The sequence below is a fragment of the Silene latifolia genome, chromosome Y (genome assembly GCF_048544455.1).
Source record: "Silene latifolia isolate original U9 population chromosome Y, ASM4854445v1, whole genome shotgun sequence".
NCBI lineage: Eukaryota > Viridiplantae > Streptophyta > Magnoliopsida > Caryophyllales > Caryophyllaceae > Silene > Silene latifolia.
This window is the reverse complement of record NC_133538.1, coordinates 171,843,461-171,862,464: the sequence shown is the minus strand read 5'-3', so window position 1 is coordinate 171,862,464 and position 19,004 is coordinate 171,843,461. Positions and strand designations below refer to the sequence as shown.

Here is a 19,004-nt window from a genome sequence, read left to right as displayed (position 1 = left end):
TTAGCTTCACCAGCTTTCTCTCTCTTTTTCATGTGAAATATTGTAGATATCATATCTTAGTTAGACCACTAGTGGTCTTGCAATCTCTGTTAGATTGATTGGAATGGATTATTCAATGAGTGTGTGGAATAGCACTATGGTAGTTTGGGGGGTAACTGGTATCTCAGTTTAGTTTTAAAAGTGGCAAGGCACATCGAGGTGATGAGTGTTTATTAGCAACAAGGTGCCAGTTGTGAGGTGAAGGTTCACGCCTATTTCGCACGACACATATTGTTTTTACTAATTTTACAAATATATTTGTGTGCATTTCTACCATTTTGAATTTTCTCGTCACCTGATCCAATTCTCAGTAGGTGTTGAACCCCTCTTATGTTTTCAACACTGCTCCCTTTGTTCTTATACGTGTACTTTTTGTGACATGTAGATTCGACCAGATAGACAGACTTTATACTGGAGTGCTACATGGCCAAAAGAGGTGTAGTCTCTGGCTAGGAAATTTTTACGTAATCCTTACAAGGTCCGCTTTAAATCTGTTTCCAGGGGGAATTTTTGTTCATTTTCATCATAATTATGCCTTTTCAGTCAGTTCAGGGAAATCTTACCCCAAACATATATGTCATGATCTGATACGTAGGTCACTATTGGATCTGCGGAATTAAAGGCTAATCATTCTATCTGCCAAGTTATTGAAGTTATGACTGATATGGAGAAGTATAACAGGTTCAATATCTACTTTCCCAGGCCATAACCATCTATAGTTGTATGATTTAACTGTATGTTTGCCGATTTCTCCGACATAAGTTTAATGGTTCAGGCTGATTAAGCTGCTTAAAGATGTAATGGATGGGAGCTGAATCCTTATTTTTGTAGAAACAATAAAGGGATGTGATCAGGTCACAAGACAGTTGAGAATGGATGGATGGCCAGCTTTGGCCATTCATGGTGACAAAGACTAGTCTGAAAGAGATTGGGTCCTGGCAGAGTTTAAAAGTGGTAGAAGTCCTATAATGACTGCCACTGATGTTGCTGCTCGTGGTCTTGGTAGGATTGCTGTGTGTTAGGAGTCCTCGATAGATTTAGCTTAGGTCTAAGCTATAACTTTAAAATGCTAGGCTTGTTGGTGGGCTGTTGTCCAGTTCCTATCATACTTCTGTAATTTGGATGGGAGGAGAGGGTGCACTGTCGAAACCGTTGATGCATGGTTCGGGGATCGCTCGATCAATTCTATAACCCTATAGTCTGTACTTGATGAAGTACAGGTTACCAGCATTCTTTACATATGAATCTGCTAGTGTTTCTGCAAACGCGAACCTGCTCCTCGAACCAAATCGAACAGTGTACCATATAACACTGTTGAGACTTGCATTGGTGCAATGTGCTTCTGGGTTTCCCTTTTCACTTCACTTGGGGCTCAAGTTTATGACTACTAAGGCTGGCCTAGCAGACTTTAGCAGGCAGTGTATAGCCTGAGCCGCTCATGATGTATATGATCTTTAGGCAATACACAGAAGCGTGGACATTGTATTTTGTCAGGCATATGTGGGCTAATGATGTCTTCTAATTTCTAAGTATGAGGATATTACCTATTTAAAAGGGGACATTTCTGAAAGCTTATTCTTGTAAAAGTGTCTGAACTCCTAATGGTGCTCTCAAATTCTCACAAGTGTCTAGTAGAAGGCACCGTCACCCACCCAGACTAAGGAGCTTGTATTCATGGCAGCCTGGTTCATTGAGACAAGCTTATTCCTTTGAGGGAGATATTAGACGCTGCTGCTCTTTATCCCTGTTAGGTAAAGGTGGGCACATTTCTGTGATGAATGTGTTGTCTATATTTTGATCCATGTGATCAGTTAGGTTAGGGGATAAGGGGAAATATGCTACCCAAAGTTTATCATTTCGACAACATGATCGAAGTTCCTCTTTTTTTTAGGTTAATGATGAAATTGAAGCGAATATTCAGATTACAAGGCAAATTTAGTCCGAAATTGTTAAGTGTGAAGAAATTGAGGCCGCGCTTGCTGCTAGAGAGTCGGAGCTAATGAAGCTGGTGTATTTCTTAAATTTGAACTACGCGGTTTGATCTCCGTCACTGGTAATTTCTTTTGAATTTATGATATTTATATTTATTTGTTTTTTCGTTCTATGATTATATGATTACGAGTTGATTATTTGATCTCTAACTATTTGCATTCATGTGCAATTCTGTTGTTTGTTACACACATTTGCACTTCTGTCTAGCCCTAGTAAATGATGACGATTTGTGAAGTAAACGATTATTGAGAGAAGATCATTGAGAGTTGAGACACACCTTTAGATGAAAGAACGCGCTTGTCGTGGTGTCCACTATTCATTATCTCGACATTTAATTGTTTCGGTATAGTATCTATTGTTGGGATTTTGTATGTCCATGTGCTATCAGCAACTACGAGTTCATCAGGATTGCTTAGATACTCCTCCAGCGTGAAAAAACCGATTCCTTGTACAAAAGCAGAATGTTTATTTCATGTGAAGGCAGAATGCTAATTGTTTCAGAAATTAAAACATAAACCAAAATTCATCCCAATTAGCGAAGTTTAAGCTTTGTAACACTGTCTTTCTATAGACGGCCTGACATGGTAATTTAAGACGAAAGTATAATCAGCATGAAATCATGTAGGACAATAATTTGTAAAAGTTGCAGTTAAAATTCAACATGTCCGAGGTCAACAGCAGGATTCAGACTCTGTCCACAGTCGTAAAGTATGTGAGACCTTAAAATACTTGTTTCGCCGGTAAGAAGATTCACCTCCACCTGTAAAAACAAAGGTGCACAATCAGGGGAGGAGGCTAAAAAGGAGAAAAATTCCCAACAAGCAGAAAAAGCAGCGCAAACATGATGTGTAAGACCGAGGAAATGGAAGTTACTTACCTCACTGACTGTAACACCCCCATACTCCAAGTGCCTTACCAGGACCACTCAGGTATAGGAACGCCACCATCTCGGTTACCAGAGGCATTGATAATCAAATAGACAATAGCGAAACGTGCTTAAATGATTACAAAGTTTAAGTGATACAACTAAACTCCAAAACTGTTAAAACAAAATACAACTGTTCTCAAATGTTAAACCAACTAGCTAAAGAACAACGCTCGACACATCGGAAGACTTCTAGAACAGCTCGTGATGACTCAACCCAGTTATCCCATGCGCATCAATCATACCTGCTCAATAACTGCTCACCACCCCCGAATGGATCACCACAGATTTTAAAACATTTAAACGGGGTCAGTACTGATTACACAAAACAATAGCCATAATGAAACAGAAACACAAACAGTCCAAACAGCTCAATCAATCCCTAGTCTCCATCGCTAATCTCCACACAACTGACTACACACTAAAGTGTGTAGCCCTGCCAAAGTACCCATCACAACAAGTACTCCACGCCGCCAGTGGGGGACCGCAGCCGCACCCACCAAATCCCCGCTTATCTCCATCGAACGATAAACCCAAGTTCATTAATGTGCACATCCCCTCCTGTGGCGGGTTCCACGGAGGGCGAATCAAGGGCGTGAAGCCACTCCCGCAAGTGACTCCACTCAGCCAGGGACGCACTCCGAAGATCACAGACAGATAAACAGTAATCACAACACAAAAGCAACAACCGTCTGAATCAATCAATAATACGAAATCACAACCGTCTGAATCAATCAATAATCACTAACTACAGCACAATCACCACATATCATGTAATTAATATTGAGTAAGGAAACCCTACCTGGAGAAACAACCACCACAGACGATCTAGCAGCTAATCAGAATTCTCCTCTACGAATCCTCCTCCTATAACATGTATACATTCAATTACTACCACACACATACAAATCACCCAAAATCCTCAAAATCACCCAATTAGGGTTTTGAAGAAACTCAACCAAATGCTATAAAAATTATACAAGCAACTTACCCTTGACACAATGATCACAACGGCGTAAAGAACAAGATGATCCGACTCTCCTAGCCTTAGGGATTTGCTAATGATGCGATGAATCAACTTACGTAACTTCCTTCTCTCAATTTAGAATTTTAGAATGATAAAAAGATTTAAGAAAAGTGACGGAACTCATTATATATTAATCTCGCATCATTAACAAAACCCGTCAAAACTCAGCCCGTAAACTCACTTACTCGATCGAGTAAGGCACCTACTCGATCAAGTTGCCCCCTACTCGATCGAGTACCCAACTTACTCGATCGAGTACCCTACAGGCAGAATACTGTTTTGCGTCAAAAACTACTTACTCGACAGAGTAAGCCCCACTCGATAGAGTACCCAAAGACTCATAAAACCGTAGTATTAAAGTCTTCCCTCCTTAAAAAGAACTTCGTCCCCGAAGTTCAATCCATAAACAAAAAACAAAACATACTAACTCGATCAAGACATAACAATGCAAATAAGAACTCAAAACAAAACTCCAACCCAGCAAACATGGACTCCCAACACCAACTCCACCAACTATGTCTACCCCCACAACATGACTCACGATATCATATAAACCACATTATAGCCTCTCTGGACACTAACTCCATACACTAGTAACTACCCTCCACAAACGCTGCTAGCTCCGTTTCACTAACATATTATCCAATAGAAAATCCAATATCAAGACACTCATAAACATCAAACGGAATGTTACATTCTACCACCCTTAAAAGGAACTTCGTCCTCGAAGTTTACTCACACTTATAAACATCATCATCCAACTGCCAAAACTATGGAACTCATAATTATCATCATCCAACTGTCAACACTATCGAAATAGTCTCACACTCCTAAGCATCACACTACTACAAGCATGGCCATGGCCTTTTAACAATATCAACCACAAAACAAATCCATCCTTTATGCTACACTAACACTCTACTTCCAATTATATTACAACATGTACAACCATCAAACACTCTTTTCCGCATCCTACTCCTCTTAAGATAAATGTTACGTCCTCGTAACTCACTAATACTTGATCCTTAGATATATCTTCTCATTATTCTCATCACCCCACATGTCAAAGATAACCGCCTATAACCTTATATCTATAACCATTCCTATTTCCAAGGCTCTCTTACTTAAACAGTTCTCATACCTCAATTCATTCCGCACTCCATCTAACCAATACCACAAAATCCTTAGCATAACCAACACTCCAACTCTTCTACATTACCGCAACACAACATATTTCTCTATATAAAACACCTATCGCCAAAAGCCTAACTCACAATCCACACTTGTTACGTACACTCACACTAGATCCTCAAATTCTTTTCTTTCATTACTGCAAAACTCATACATAACTTAACATGACACTAATTCCCAATGATACGTCTGTCGTGTACCTAACAAAAATAAACTAACTAGACTAACTATATAGCTAGGGAAGTCAGGTCGATCTCCTCAGGGAGGCAAGATATCTGTAGAAGTCCGTCTATTTGGTCACAAGGGGGGGGGGGGTTGTTTGAATTGTTTTCTAAACTAAAGGTTTAAAGGAAGAGAAGTAGAGAAAAGAGCAGTAAAAGCAGGAAATAGAATTAAACTATCAGATAGAGAAGGGTCATGTCAGGAATTCAGTTCACTACGGTAGTCCAGTGACTCAACTGTAAACAACTTAGACAGATTAATGTGAGACGGATATGGAAAGGTCATTTCGGTCCACTTTCTATCCTAAATTACCACTAACTTAACTTTCATCCTCGTCAGGGTAGTCTATTGTTCATAGCAGGCCTATTTAGTACAACCTTTCGATTTAGGATTAATTTTAGCCAGATTAAAGGGATGACTCAGAAACGTGCACTCAACTAAGTCGGTAAAATACAATTAAATTGCTATGGTGACAGAATCTCACAATTAATTCATCTAAACTATTTACTACATCGTCACATTTCTACCGTAGATCCCCTAATCCCAACATGAAAGAAGTTTAGCTACTCATATCGCTAATAATACTATCAAAACTATCAGCAGATAAATAACCAGCATTCAACATATTAAAACGATGATTAAATTGCATAAAAAGTAAATTAGGGCAAAGGAATAAACGAAGTAAAACAAAGGATTAAAACAAACAAACGATTGATTATTATTAAGAGAAGAGGAAGAGATTACAATCGTGCGAATCCGGCGTAAAGAACAATCAAATCCGAGCGAAATAAATCCCAAAGTAAAGTTACAGTGAAGGAGAAAATAGTACGCAGTCTTGAATGATAGATCAAAAGATAGTAGGAAAATTAGATTCTAATAACCTAGTAACGTAATGCTTAAATAGAAAAACAACTAAGTCCATAAGATAAAATAAGTTCACGGGCTAATTAAAGCCCACACCAGCAGAAACCACTCGATCGAGTGGAATAAAACCACTCGATCGAGCAAAACTCCGTAAGATCTACTCGATCGAGCAGAATAGTTACTCGATCGAGTAACCCCTCTTAATAGCACTTCTGGATCGAGTAGAAAAGCACTCGATCGACCAACTGGGGCCATGAAAACCACTCGATCGAGTGGTAAAACTACTCGATCGAGTCTTCTGTCTCCAATTCAGCTCAAATCCCTGCCCGACTGCCTCGTAAACCGTGCCTTTACGCTTCCCAATGCAGTATCTCACTCTGGAAAAATCCCGTCTCCTCTAAATGCATGCAAAAAGGACGAAAAATGGTACGATTCCACTACTTTCGCGTTCATTTCTACAAAATGAACCAAAGTAGCCAATTCGGGGCATAATACAATATAAATAGTACAAAAATGCATAGAAATACGTGCTGAAATAGGCTAAAAAGACTAAACAATATGCACGTATCAAATCTCCCCAAACCGAACCTTTACTCGTCCTCGAGTAAACTAAAATGCAACTAATGGAACGGAAATGAAAACTCAGAGCTAGCTTAACTTGTCTACTTGAACCAATTTTAATGCAACAAAAACTAACAGTTATAGCTAAGCAGTCAATACGCAAACGAGTTGTAAGCTGTTCAGAAATATAGCCAACCTATCGACCTTGCAAGACCAACAAAATCGGACTCTCTCGTGGTCACTCTTCTCTCATGAACCAAAGGGTGAATGTTATATGTAAAAGAGAGAATAAAGGACAGTCACTCACCTAACTGCGACCTACATAGCATGCATGCAACAAAAATGAAAGACAATTCAAGTACTAATGAACACACTCCAACCAATAATGTCTGTCACAGCCGAGGGCTTACAAATAATATGGGAATAGTGAGGTTCAGGTGAGAAAAGGCAAAACAAGTTATGGTAATGTGGAGGTAAAAGCGTCAAGCTAGTTCCTAAATAGGACCATATAAGACTATCCGCTCTCAACTGACTGAAAAACTAAGTACAAGTGCCCTTCATTTGGCACACAGCTCACTAAACTCAACACAATCTCCTCAAAAATATAGAATAAGAATGGATGAGTTACACTACAAAAAAAAACGCGGGTTAGTGACGGCCCTACCGACGGAAAAAAGAGGCCGTCAGAAAACACGGGTTACTGACGGATTTGTGACGGAACTTCCGTCAGTAGCAATTCCTGACGGACATTCCGTCAGTTACTATTGGCGCGTTGACAAAGTCAAAGGCGCCTAAAAACCTGTGACGGAAATTCCGTCAGTAATAGTCTAAAACTGACGGAATTTCCGTCATTGCTATTCACATGCAAGAATGGATTACAGCTGGAAAGTATCTTGGCCCACTGACGGATATTCCGTCAGTTTTTTCAAAAAACTGACGGAATTTCCGTCAGTGGGCCAAGATATTTAAAATCTGTGTTGATGACAGGCTGTCACAATTATTGGCCCACCGACGGAAATTCCGTCAGTTTTTTGAAAAAACTGACGGATATTCCGTCAGTGGGCCAATAATTGTGACGTGTACAGTCACTTAAATTATTGTCTGTTAAAGTGGACATCTGACGGATTTGCCGTCAGTAAAATAGGAATACTGACGGAATTTCCGTCAGGATTTTTATTTTACTGACGGGAAATCCGTCAGATGTCCTTATAAACTGAAACACCGGATCACTTTCCCTTCACTTTACCAAATTTCCCCCAAATCAATTAAAAATCGTCAACCCTAACCTCCTTAAAACCCGACACCACCACCACCCTCCTCCACTTCCGGCGCCACCTCCACCACCACCAACACCACCACGCCGTCGCCATCACTATAAGGTAATTAACTTCATCTTTTTTTCCTCCGCCAGCCGCCGCCTTCGCTACCTCCGCCGCCAGCCGCCGCCACTGCACTGCCCCTTCTTTTTCATTTTTTTGTCAAGTTAATTAGGTATTACTCCTTTTAATTTTTTTAATTAGTTTAATTAATTTAGATTATTAGTTATTGTTTTAATTGTTGTTGAAAAAGGGCTGGTGTTGATGCATGTTGACTTAGGATAGAAGCCAATGTTGTGACGGATGTATGTTGTTAATTTAGATTATTAGTTATAATTTTTTTTAATGTATGCATGTTGACTTAAGATAGATATTTAATTTTATTGTTAAAAATTAGATTATTGTTAAATGTTAATTAGAATAGATATGAATTAGACTAGATATGTAAAATGAAAAGTAAATCATGTTAGTTTATGTTAATTGAAAAAGTAGTCATTGTTGTATGTTTTGTTTTTAATATTGTTAAAATTATTGTTCATATTGACCTAGTACCCGTTCAAAAATTACTCACTAGGAGTAATTTTTGAATAGTCCCCGTTTTGGGACTGTCTTTGTACGTTTTAAGTCACTTAGGTAGTAAACATGTGCTTGTGATTTGTTAATGAGAAAAGAGTTTGGTGACAATTCCTTTAATGTTCTCTAAATGCATATGTAGAGTAATTATTTATTCTATATTGTGTATTTGGAGAACGGATGGGAATTGCCGCCGAATTTTTTTTCTCATTAATAAATCACAATTACATGTTTGCTAGTGACTTAAAACGTACATTGATGGGTTTACGTTGGAGTGATAAGGACCCAATTCAAAGAAATACAATATTTATATTGTTTAAAATGTTAAATTATTGATTATTATGCTTGATTTTGATTGTTGTTAGGTTATTATGTTTTTTACTGACATATATAAATGTGTAGATATATAATAACATGAAAAGATTAGAACGGCAATGGATGTATGAAATATTAGACGAAAAAAAGAAACCCAAGAAAGCATATGCAGAGGGGGTGAAAGAGTTTATTAAATTCGCGGAAGGAAGTAGTGAGTACAAGAATTTAGGTGAAATGAGGTGTCCGTGTAAGAAATGCAAAAACCTAGGTTTTAAAAGGAAAGTAGATGTTCAAATTCATCTTTGGTCATATGGTTTCGCCGATAATTATTATGTATGGACATATCACGGTGAGAAACTACCTAGTACAAATGCTAGTGAGAATCCTTACCGTGAGTTCGTGGAAAATGCATTGCGTGATACTGTTGACCAAATTTTGGAGGATCGACTTAATCCTGATGACCTTAACGATAAAGAAGTGCGTTATGAAATCCCGAACCCCCAAGTTTCTTCGTTCTTTAAAATGTTAGAGCAAGCCGAACAGCCGGTGTTTGAGGGAAGTGATATGAGTTTGTTGCAAGCAGCTGCTAGGTTGTTATCACTCAAATGTGAGAACAACATATCTCTTAGATGCGCTAATGGTTTTGTGTCGTTCGTTGGTGACATAATTCCAAAGGAAAATCAAATGGCGCGCAATTTTAATGAGATTAAAAAAGTTCTGAAGGGACTCCAACTTCCCCATGAAAAGATTGATGCATGTATCAATGGATGCATGCTTTTCTGGGAGGAAAATTCTAATCTTGAAGAATGTACAAAGTGTCGTGCATCTTGGTATAAAGGTAAAAAGAATTCAAGTGGGAGGCGAATTCCATGTAAACCAATAACTTATTTCCCGCTTGCGCCAAGGTTACAACGACTATATGCAACCAAGCACATAGCAGGTGAGATGAGTTGGCACTACAAAAACTCTCGATTAAGAGAAAGGGGGACAATGGCACATCCAAGTGATGGAGAAGCGTGGAAGCATTTTGATAGAGAGCATCCAGATTTTGCAAGTGAACCCCGGAATGTTAGGCTAGGTTTGTGTACGGATGGATTTCAACCTTTTGGGCAGTTTGGGACGAAATACTCTTGTTGGCCCGTGATTGTGACTCCGTACAACTTACCTCCTTGGTTATGCATGAAGAGACAATTTATGTTCTTATCTGTACTAGTTCCCAGTCCTAAGAACCCGAAGTCAAATTTAGATGTTTTCCTCCAACCGTTGATCAAAGAGTTGAAACAACTTTGGGAAACCGGCGTGGACACCTATGATGTCTCTAAGAAACAAAATTTTCAATTAAAGGCTACATTAATGTGGACGATCAACGATTTCCCGGCATATGGCATGCTTTCTGGTTGGTCCACAAGTGGATATCGTGCCTGTCCTTATTGTCCATAAAATGATCATAGATCTTTTTGGCTTAAAAATAGCAAAAAGGTTTGTTGGTTTGATTGTCACCGTGAGTTCTTAAGACCTGATCATCCTTTCCGCGACAATTGTAAGCATTTTCTTAAAAATGTAAAAGCGAGAATCGCATAGCCGCATCGAAACTAACGGGTGATGAAGTGTGGGAATCTGTAAAAGACTTGCCTAAAATAGTTGATGCTTCAGATAAAGAATTGAAAAGATTGAAAGATCAGAATGAAGGTTGGTGGAAACAAAGCATATTCTGGGAACTTCCCTCTTGGAAAACGTTCTTTGATTCGACACAACTTGGATGTTATGCACATTGAGAAATTTTTTTTGAACAACTTATCAACACCATCATGGATGTACCAGGTAAAACTAAATTTGACACTAAGGGTAAAGAAGACTTTAATGAACTTTGCTATAAACGGACCACATCATCTAGGTTTGTTTTATCAAACGCGGAGAAAAAGGCTCTATGTGATTGGGTTGCTAACTTAAAATTTCACGATGGTTATGCTTGATTTGAGTCGGTGTGTTGACCATAAAAAGATGGTGTTACATTCCATGAAAAGTCATGATTGTCATGTCTTTATGGAACGACTACTCCCCGTTGCCTTGAAAGAGTTGCTCCCGACAGGTCCTTGGAATGCAATAACTGAGATAAGCCAATTTTTTAGAGACATGTGTACTTCTACGATTAGAGTTGATTCTATGGAACGTCTGGAGTCAAACATTGCGGAGATAATATGCAAGTTAGAGAAGATATTTCCCCCGTCTTTTTTCAATTCCATGGAGCATTTGCCTCTTCACCTACCTTATGAAGCGAAAGTTGGAGGACCTGTTCAATATCGATGGATGTATCCATTTGAGAGATTTCTTAATCATATAAAAAAAAAGATTGGCAACAAAGCTCGGGTGGAGGGTTCAATATGCAAAGCTTTTTTGTTAGAGGAAATTTCAAATTTCTGTTCTTTTTATTTCGAAGATCACATTGACACAAAAGCAAAAAAACTTAGATGTTGGTGTAAATTCCGATGACCAGTTGAAATCTAAGTTACCTGAGTTATTCAATGATGACATGGGAACTACAACCGGAAAATGTATACAGAGGTACTTAACTGAGAAAGAGTATGAAGAAGCTCATTTTTATGTGCTAAAGAACTGTGGAGATTTTTTAGATACTTATGAAAAGTAAGTTAATACTTCATCATTACTCAATTGTTTTTTAATTATCAAATTAGAGCGAATTTATAGGTAATTAATACATAACTAAAACATGCTTTCCCTACTTATAGGGAATTTGAGGCACATATCAAAATCAATTTTCCTGATGTCACATCCTCTGATGATGTTTGGGCATCACATGACAAAAGTTTTCGAAATGGTTAGAAATCAAGTAAGTGATGATACATTTTCTTTGAAATTGAACTATACATTTAGATTTCTTATTAGATATTGAAAAAAATATAACAACTTAATTAACATTTTTTTATTCATAGGTTCATAGATTGAAGGATCGTCTAATAATAGCTTTAGCATTGGGTCCTAGTAACATGGTGAAGTCTTGGAGACGGTATTCCATCAACGGCTATAAGTTTCGAGCTTATAAGGAGGGAGTTGATGTTTCGAAGTCTACATTAAGCAATGGGGTTTCTGTGAATTCAATTGAAGGGTTGGACTACTATGGAACCCTAAATGAAGTAATTGAGCTTTTTTATTATGCCGAGCAAAGGGTTTATAGGGTTATATTGTTTAAATGTGATTGGCTTGATAATTCCCCACAAGGACTTAGTATCCATAAGGTTTATGGACTTGTAGATGTAAACGAGAAAAAGAAACTTCGTGGACATAACCCATTTGTGGCAGCTTTTCAAGTCGATCAAGTTTGTTATGCTCCTTAGCCAACCATTAAGAAAGGTAATCAAGGTATTCAGTGGTCCGCGGTTTTTAAAACCAAGGCAAGATCACAAGTTGATGCTCCTATTGAAGAAAGTGTCTTTCAAGAAGATGTGGTTGTGAATGATCACTCAATTTCACCGATTTTGTTGGAAGATATAGAGGATGAAGATGTATACGAAGTGACAGTGGAAAGAGGTCAAGGGGAATATGACAGAGACGTCGGAGAAGAAGGGGATGAAGATGAAGTTGAAGAACTTATTAGATACGAAAATGAGGAATCAGACGAAGAAGTAGGAGTGCTTTTTTTAGAAGATGAACCTGTTTTGATTTGTAGTGATAGTGATAGTGAGGAGGAGTAGTTGTAATTGTACAATTATTAAACATTCAATAAAATTTGCCCTCCGTTTTTTATTACTTGTCGTTCTAGCCTATTTGGTTTTTTGTCTTATACATGTCGTTTTAGCTTAACATCAATAATGTGTTTCAATTTCCAAGGTTAGGTCATAAGAAACCTCTCAATTCAGCCAATAAAATGCATTAAAGAAGAGGCAAGTGGTAATTAGTTCACAGTTTTCCATAGTTAGTGTTTGTTTCAATTGTTTATATATACCCTGCAGAAATGGATGTTTTAAACTAACGATTTTTTCTTTGAACTAACAATTTGAAGTGTTTTCATGCAGTGATTATGCCGAACATTTTTCGCCGTTATTTTGGGAACAATAGTAATGCAAATGCATCTCAACAGAATCGGGAGGACGACGAGGTTGAGAATGAGGAAGATCCTGATCCTCCATCACGAAGACAGGAGAACATGAAGGTGACTCTCTCAGCGGCCCGTGCTCGGCCAGATCATTTTTGGTAAGTTTTGTTAATTTTTTAATTTTTAAAAAACTTAACATTTACAGTTTTAATTTCAAATATTTGTGTATTTTTTAGGTGGGATGACGAACCAATCAAGAAATTTGTTACTTGGTCGTTCACCCGTAACACAGGAGATGAGTACTTCACTAGGTGGGGTGAAGCGAGTAAAGCACAGCGTCAGAAGATGTGGAGTTACTTTGCGGTAATTATGTTTTTCAATAATAATTTTCTTAAGTTTATAATAATTTTCTTAAGTTTATAAGAATTTTCATAAGTTTTATATAACTAATTTCACACTTGTTTTTGAAACAGAGTCATGTAAGATCCATCGATCCTGAGTATGATCTTATTCCTGAGTGGCAGGCGAGGGTAACGAGGCGGATTACCACTCTTATTAATGGACTAAAATATAACAAGAAACCGCCAAAGTGGGTGCCTGCTACTTGATTGGAGAACCTTAGGAATAGGCCAAATGATCCTACTTTTGCCAAACATTCGAAAATCAACACGACAAATAGGAAGTCGGGTGGGAAAGATGGGAAAGCATTGGGCACCCACACTCTTGGTCGGAAGAGTTGCTCCGATGCTTTCAAGGAATTGGTAAGTATTGTTTATATTGCTTTTAAAAAGTGGTTAATATATATGATTGACAAATATATACTTGATTTTACTTGTTTCCATACTAATTTCAGGGTCAAGAGGCCACCCCTCACAAGATGTTCATGAAGACGAAGAAAAATAAGAAGAGCGAGTGGGTTAACCCTCGAGCGGCTGATATTGAGGTAAATTCTTGTATTTAATTTAATATTTATTTTTATTACAAAGAACAATAATCTCTTTCTTATAAAGATAGGTATATATATATCATTTCTGACGATTTTCTATTTTTTCAGCGTGATTTCCAAGCGGAGATGAGTCAGCCATTGCCACCTGGACATTCTCCCGACGAGATTCAGGCCTACTACAAGGCTGTAGGAGGCTTTGACGAGAAGAACCGGATGTTTGGGACCGGAGATACAGGGGCCCAAATATGGTATGTTCTTCCTCCTAACAAAGCTGGCCGACGGTCTTTGTCTTATGCTCCTAACATGATTTCACAGCTTTCCACCTAAATGAATGATGAGCGAGCTGCTCGAGTTGCTCTTGAAAGACAGGTTCGTGAACAGGCTGAAGAAATGGCGGCAATGAGAAAGGCTTGGGCTGATATGCAAGCATCTCAACCCCCAAACACGTGTTCCAAATTTCATACTCCACATAAACGGGATGACTTTGGGGGTGGTGATGACGGGTTTGGAGGTACTGGTAGTTTTATTGAGCCTATAATAACTTAGAGCTTTAAGTTAGAGCCTTTAGGATAGAGCCTTTAGGTTAGAACTTTAGTTTAGTTAGTATTGTCGTCTAGTAGGGAGTATGAAAGACATGGTAAGACAATTCTCTTTCGTGTTTAATTTGTAAGACAATGTACAAATTTGACTATGTTTTTATGTAAAATAATTTGCGTCCCCTTCTCTTTTGTTGTCTATTGATTCCCGCATTAGCAGTCGACGTAAAAATGGATTCCCGCTTGGCGGTCGACGATTGGATGTGTTTTGCAGGTTTTGGTTATATTGGAAACGATGCAAATAGGCATCGTGGCTGTATTTGAAACGATGCAAAAAACGCATCGTGGCTGGGCAGCAGGCTGCTGTTTCCAGGTCTGTTATTTAATATATCTGACGGAAATTCCGTCAGTAATTTTAATACCGACGGAATTTCCGTCACGGCTTTACCTCTCCATTTTTCCAGATTCAAGAGGGAAGTGCCACGTGTCCATGTAACTTACGGATTTTCCATCAGTAAAGTGAGAAAACTGACGGATTTTCCGTCAGTAAAGTGGGAAAACTGACGGATTTTCCGTCACTCACTATCTTCCCCATTTTCCCTGATATCACCCTAAAAATCCACGTGTCAGGACCACCGACGGAATTTCCGTCAGTAATTTTAAAAAACTAACGAAAATTCCGTCCCTTTGGGGCTGAAAATAAAGACGGATTTCCCGTCACAGATCCGTCAGTATTTTGAAAGATTGGTGGAAATTCCGTCAGGACAGGTTTTTTACTGACGAAATAAGCTGACCCTGATTCCTGACGGAATTTCCGTCAGGAAAATGAAATACCGACGGAAAGGCCGTCAGTATGGGCTTAAATTTTCCGTCAGTTTCCCGCGTTTTCGTTGTAGTGTTAGACGGTCACAAACTTTCCTTTTTAAACACCGTCTAAATGAATCAAAACAAACAAATGAACCTCTTTTTTTTACAACTTTTTCTTTCTTTTTTTACGTGAATCAGCTTCCTCTTTTTTCATTTTTTTCATTTTTTTTTTCATTTTTTTTTTCTTTCACGTTTTTTTTCTTTTTCAATTCTCTTTTTTTTTTTTCTTTTTCTCCCTCCTCTATTTACACCAACTCCATACAAAAAGATACGGGCCAAACTGCAGATGGAAAATCATACCACAAAAGACATACTAAACTAGCTTGACTGGGCAGGCTCAGTTTGGGATGTAGCTAATGGGTCAAAAAGGCAAGTTTTGGCTTATGTGGAGCTAAATGGGTGAAAAATATAAGGAAAGCGGGAAAGTTTGCAAGCACCTCCCTGCATGTGACACCAACCACAAACCCGAATGTGTGCATTTGACAAGAAATTGAATGTCATAAAAGTGCAAAAATGATGAACATGCTACGCAAGGAGTACTACTCTCAATTCCTAATGAACCGGTCATGAATGTCACCAGTTATGGGCTTTAAACTCAGAATTTATGGAGTAGGTTGCCAATTTATCAGGTCAAGTCTAAACAGTCAGCTATATTTGAACAGAAACTCGTAGATTATGCGTATGACAAAGCTAATAACTATCAACAGAAGTGCAAGGCTCAAGTAAAATGGCAAGTTATAGTGCAGTTTCATCATGGAAATCTATTGTTCCGACTCAACCTATATGCAAAAATAAACGTGAATATTTTTGGATTTTTGGATTTTTAAAATTCTCTAATTTTTTTTTTATTTTTTTAATGAAATAAATAAACAATGCAAGCTGAAATAAATAAACGTGAATGCAAAACAAATGCAAATGCAGACTCAAAAGGATGCAATACCCTCCCCAAACCAAAACGGACAACGCCCTCGTTGTCCTCCAAAGATACACCAAACAGATATATACAGGGGAACGGGAATATACAACCAATAAAGAATAAAAACAATAAAATAAAGAGGAGACAAAAATAAAAGAGTAAGATATACATACAAAACACGAACTTCCCCAAACCAGCCAGAAAATTGGGGAAGTGAGTAGACCAGTAGCTACTCATCAGCCTCCTCGTCACGGATGTCCTCCACCCTGAACTCCGGATCCTCCTCCTCTCTCCTCCTCCTATGCTCAGCTCGAGCTCTCTCTGCTACCACCGCTGGGTCCTCGTCCTCATCCTCCCCCTCCTCAGCAGACTCCGGGTATCCCTCAGTTGGGTACCGGTAAAAGGAAGGGTGTGACCAACCCTCTGGGATCGGACGATGTCGCCTCAAGTGGTACTCGTACAGAGGGTGTAAGGTAAGAGCTAAGTCCCTCTCCATACGAGCTTGTCGCTATGCAATCTCAAGCAACAAACCATCACGGCGCCCTTGGTCCATGACCGCGGACGCCATAAAGGGTGGAGGTGGTATGAAAGTAGCCGGAAAAACCGGTTGTGCCTGTGTCTGGTCGGTGGGTGCAGGAGTAGGAGTAGGAGTGGGAGTAGGGGTCGGGATGGGAGTAGCCGTGGAAGGCTGGGCACTCCCAGAAGGTGTAGACCCCTCTCCAGTCTCAAGTCGATGCCGCTTCTTGGCGGCGGGTAAAGTGGGAGGTGGTCGGAGTGGAAGGTGGTAGTCCGGTGGAGGTGGCAGTCGGTCGCCCCTAGCGACAGTAGGCGAAGGGGCTAGACGGGGGAGAGTGTCACAAGGTAGGTCCACAGACAAGGAACCGTCTATCTTCCATGTCCAGTAGTCCGGGGTCGGCCAATGCTGAGAAAGCATGGCATCCAGACTCAGATACCTCTCTCCCTCGAGGTACTGCAAGTCACGAGGCCAAACGGGGAAAAGGGAACGGGCAAGAATGGTGGCTATGCCACCGCAGGCAATAGATCCCGTCTCCTTCAGCCCCTAGGCCTGGAAGTATTGGGCGGTCAAGTAGGCAATGTTGAGGGTAAAAGGACCCTCACAGTCAACGTTCAGGTAACCGCCCAAGATGGAGAGCTCGGTGTTGGTGATGTTGTTTGGCTCCTTTTGGCCAAAAATGGTGCTCCCCATCAATCTAAGAGAGTAACGGGCAGGGGGAAGGTGGACCTGTGCGAGCTTTCGCTCGGGAAAGGTGGTCTGGGCTAAGGTCCTCCAAAGCTGACGAATGACCCTCCTAGGGGCGGTAGCGTCGCCCGTAGAGGAGAGGCCAAGTCTCCTACCAAACTCCTCCAAAGTCATCGGAAAAGTCCGGTTGAACAACCGGAAAGACACTGAAGTACTAGTAGGGGCAGCATCGTGTGCCCCGGAGGAGAAGGTGAAGGAGCTGAGGAACTCAAGACTCAGCTCCAGAAAGGTACGATCGCTCATAGTGATGAGTCCGGCCATCCCCGTGCCCCGTAAAAGCTCACAAACTGACTTGTAGATGCCGAGTCACTCAGGTGCCGGTTTATCTAAAAACCGGGAAGGTACAAACTCACAGCCTAGGTGGTGATAAAACCTCTTACGATGTATGGCGTTAATAAAAATCACCTGCGGTTAGTTTGGGTGAGAGTTGAGGGAGTTATCCCCTCGAACAGTGACCGTGCCAGAAGGAGAAGCAACTGAAGTGGAAGGAGCGGCAGAAGTAGAGGTGGCAGGAGCTGGTGTAGAACGGGAACGGCCAAGACCTCGGCCCCGGCCCCTAGAACCCGAAGTAGAAGCCCGTCCGGTGACGGTGCGAGGAACTAGGGCCGCTCTAAAGGCAGCTGCAACTGCAGGTGAGTCCGCCACAGGTGTGAAAACGGCGGCTGGAGTAGAGGCTGTGGCTGCTGTGGCCACCACTGAAGAAGAAAGACTAGCAGCAATGCTAGCAGTGGTAGTGGCCGTAACTGAAGTGGCAGCCGAAACAGAGTTAGCAGCAGTGCTATCTGGCGTAAAAACAGTACCGGCAGCTGAAACTAAGAACACGGGGTCTGCGGTACTAACAGAAGTGGAGGCGGTGGTAACAGCAGGGACCACCGTCTCAGTCAGCGATCGACTAGAAGTCGAGCTAGTGGAGGGCAGAGAGCTAGAATCTATCCTGTATACAAAGGCCAGGGGATTTTATAAGAAAAACAGCGGCTTACAGCAAGAAAACCAGCATGGTAACAGTATGACAAATCCCAAATAGTCGAAAAAATTCGACTTCAGCCCAAAAATTCCCAATATTTCCTCAAAAATTCGAATGGCAGCGGTTAAACAGCGATAGTGGCGGGGGCAAGCATCTAAGCATGAAATTAAATGACAACTGAGGTAAATTAAGCATGATAGCATGAAAACCCAGTTGACAGTATGAGAACCCAGTCTGACAGTCGAAAAAATCGACTGAAAAACAGCCCTAATCGCGAATTTCGCGCAAAGTTCGGATTTAAACATGTAAAAGCAATGAGGAATGAGGATTGATCATCAAGTAATGTAATTAGGGCAACCAAGTTCAATCAAAGTTGAAAAACTCGACTTAATAAGGGATTTCAAACCCTAATCCTAATTAACCTCATAAAAATGCGAA

The 19,004-nt window shown here is 40.0% G+C and overlaps 1 long non-coding RNA gene across 1 annotated transcript; it reads left to right on the top strand.

The window, feature by feature from the left end:
* Positions 1-433: 433 nt before the first annotated feature.
* LOC141626292 (uncharacterized) lies at positions 434-1,220 on the top strand. The gene is made up of 3 exons (XR_012535898.1): positions 434-517; positions 635-720; positions 815-1,220. It is a non-coding gene; the product is annotated as an uncharacterized LOC141626292 (long non-coding RNA).
* The last annotated feature ends 17,784 nt before the right edge of the window (positions 1,221-19,004 follow it).